The sequence below is a fragment of the Cajanus cajan genome, chromosome 8, assembly GCF_000230855.2.
Source record: "Cajanus cajan strain Asha chromosome 8, NIPB_CcT2T_4, whole genome shotgun sequence".
In the NCBI taxonomy this organism is placed as follows: domain Eukaryota; kingdom Viridiplantae; phylum Streptophyta; class Magnoliopsida; order Fabales; family Fabaceae; genus Cajanus; species Cajanus cajan.
In genome coordinates, this window is record NC_138524.1 from 50,623,917 (window position 1) to 50,627,132 (window position 3,216).

At 39.7% G+C, this 3,216-nt stretch overlaps 1 non-coding gene across 1 annotated transcript; it reads left to right on the top strand.

Annotated features, from left to right (window-relative positions):
* The first annotated feature begins 996 nt into the window (after positions 1 to 996).
* LOC145951003 (small nucleolar RNA R71) lies at positions 997 to 1,102 on the top strand. Its single transcript, XR_014428829.1, has one exon. It is a non-coding gene; the product is annotated as a small nucleolar RNA R71 (small nucleolar RNA).
* Positions 1,103 to 3,216: the final 2,114 nt, after the last annotated feature.

The following is a 3,216-nucleotide window of genomic DNA, read 5'->3' on the forward strand; positions in this document are numbered from 1 at the left end:
TCTTCCATCTTTTTGCTAGGAATCAATTTAGGAGGAAATGGAAGAGGGATAGGAAGCTGCTGCAAATCAGAATTGGTGCTGGAAGAAGGTCCACCTGCATGAAAATTTTGGGCACCAACTGGTTCATCATTTTGCTCAGGTGCAGATGATGGAACTAGTACTTGTACAGGTGTAGATGCTGATGGAGGTGGAGGTATTCTAATCTATTTCCCCGACCTCAATGTGATGGCACTCACATTTTTCAAATTCTGCACAGTCTGTGAAGGAAACTTATCTAAATTTTGAGATTGTGCCTGATTGAGTTGAGTAGCCATCTGCCCCATCTAATTGGTCAAGCTCTGAATAGAAGCTCTAGTCTCTTATTGGAATTGTATATTTTGAAGAGTCATCTGCCTCACTAACTCCTCCAATGAAGGTTCAGAAGTAGAAAGTTGAGGAGCTGGTGGTGTAGGAGCTTCATCCTGTCTCTGTTACTGTTGTTGGATAAGGGGAGGCACATATCTACTAGGACCAGCATTGTTTTGGAAGGGATGGGATTTCTGTTGTTGTTGCTGCTGCTTAGACCATCTGAGATTGGGATGATTTCTCCAACCTGGATGGTACCTATTGTTGGAGAGGTCATAACTCTGTTGCTATTATTGTTGGACAGGAGGTCTGTTGTAAATATTTGCAACATACGCCTCTGGATGCTCATTTACTCCTGACTGTTGTAGAGAGGGGTATACATTTGTGTGATGATCAATTGAAGAACAAAGGCCGCAGACCCTTACTACAGATGCAAATTTTTGATTTGCAGCAAGTTGAGTCACCAGGTTGACCAATTGCATTGTCGTTTCTGGTACTAAATTGTTGAGAGTTGGAGGCCATTTTTTCTATCAAGTGCCTGGCTTCAGCTGGGGTCATGTCACCGAGTGCTCCACCACTTGCAGCATCTATCATACTCCTCTCCATGTTATTCAGCCCCTCATAGAAATATTGCAGGAATAACTACTCAGAAATCTGGTGGTGAGGACAGCTTGCACACAACTTCTTGAATCTCTCCCAGTACTCATACAAGCTCTCTCCACCAAGTTGCGTGATCCCTGATATATCTTTTCTGATTTCAGTGGTCCTTGAGGCAGGGAAGAATTTCTCCAAAAACATTCTTTTCAGATCATCCCAGCTAGTGATGGACCTGGGAGCCAAATAATACAGCCAATCTTTAGCAACTCCCTCTAATGAATGTGGAAATGCCTTCAGGTAAATGTGGTCCTCTTGAACATCAGGAGGCTTCATGGTAGAACAAACAATATGGAACTCCTTCAGATGTTTATGTGGATCCTCACCTGCATGACCATGAAACTTGGGCAACAAATGGATTAGTCCAGTTTTAAGCACAAAAGGAACATCTTCTTCAGGATATTGAATGCACAAACTCTCATAAGTAAAATCAGGTGCAGCCATCTCCCTAAGAGTCCTCTCACAGGGTCCATTATAAGGTTGTTCACCCATGTTTTCGGTTTGAATTGAATCAAGCTTAGATGCAATAGTTACACTAAGACTATCACTATGGCTATCACTATGACTATGACTATCAGTATCTAAAAATGGAATGATATGCTCTCTAATTAGTCTATGGAATGTCCTATCAATCTCAAGATCAAATGGATGCAAAAAACTTGGGTTGCTCCAAGTCATGCACTACATGCAACACATGCATCAAGACACGTGAACAGTAGGGTAAAATGGGAATTTCCATGAAAACTCAGAAAATATCAAAACTAATGCAACAACATCATCCTAAAATCATTAGAAACTACCACAAAAAATTTGAGAGCAAAATTCAAAGCCTAGCAATATGAACTACCTAAGAAAAGTTTGGAAAAATAGGGAAATAAAACTTCAAAATTAGAAAAAATAGTAAACGGCCTTTTTTTGAAAATCTAGGTAGGGCCACTCGGAATAGCAGTGTGGGTTTGATAGATCATTTTTTCTACACAAAATGAAAAAAAAAGTTTGCTTAATTCCGATAACCAGAGCCAATTTATGGCCCTTTGAAGTTTTGCTGAAAACTATTTTCAAAAATTATGGTATCTCCAAATATTGACCAAACTATGTGCCCTAGCTATTTTTTTCACAAAATATAGATTGAAAGAAGTTACCACACAAAATTTGAGCCAAAAATAACAAGTCTAGCTATCAAAACCAAAAATCACAATTAATTGGAAAAATCAGGTACTATTTAGCACTATTCATGTGCACATGAAATGCAAACATTTTTAACAACTTGGACCCGATTTTCACACCCCAAACAGAGGAGTAGTAGACATCCAAAACAGAGTATTCCTACACACACTAAAATGAAAACAGAGCATGCACCAAAACAGAGCAAAAAAGGCACCAGAATGCACCACAAAACGCACCAGAATGAACCAAAAATGAAACTCAACACTTATGGACCTTGGAAGAATTGAAACTCAACACAACACAAAAATGATTTAGCACACCAAATGGAATCAATATAATTGGTCAATGAGCTATGGAATGCAATAAAGATCAGTTATGAAAAACATATGACAGCAAATGCACCAAAAAATCAAACTCGAGTTACTGTTCCATTGGTTTAATGTTGCATTGGTTCTCTAATTGCATCAGACTCAATAGCATGAATTCTTCAACTAAAAAACTTGCTACACCTAAAGGGACTAATAACAAACACAATTACACAACATAACATGCAGTATGACACGAAAATGCAAGCATCAACTAATACACTGAAACTGATATACTCAAAACATACAAAACTTAACAGAGACTCTAAAACACAAAACACACAACAGAACACAACAAAAACAAATAACACAGCCACACAGCCTTTTACAGAAACTGATGGTCCCCAGCAACGACGCCAAATTTGATCGATGTCGTACTGGGTCGAATAAATGCAATTAAAAATGCAGTACTAGGAAGTGGCTCCTAGGTCGTCTCCCAAGTGTAGACACCCAATTTCGTCAGGGGGGCACACAAACAAAGAAATGGACCTCCATTACGAAGGGAAGGGGCTTTCGAAGTAGGCAAACAACAAGACAAGACATCAGAAGGCCTAAAGGCCAAATAAGGTGGTTTCAGTAGCCCGGAACGGGCCATTCCAAAATCGACACGGGTCGTTCCAAAACTAAGAACGGACCGTTCCAAAATCAGAACGGGCCGTTCTCAACCCCGGAATGGGCCGTTCCA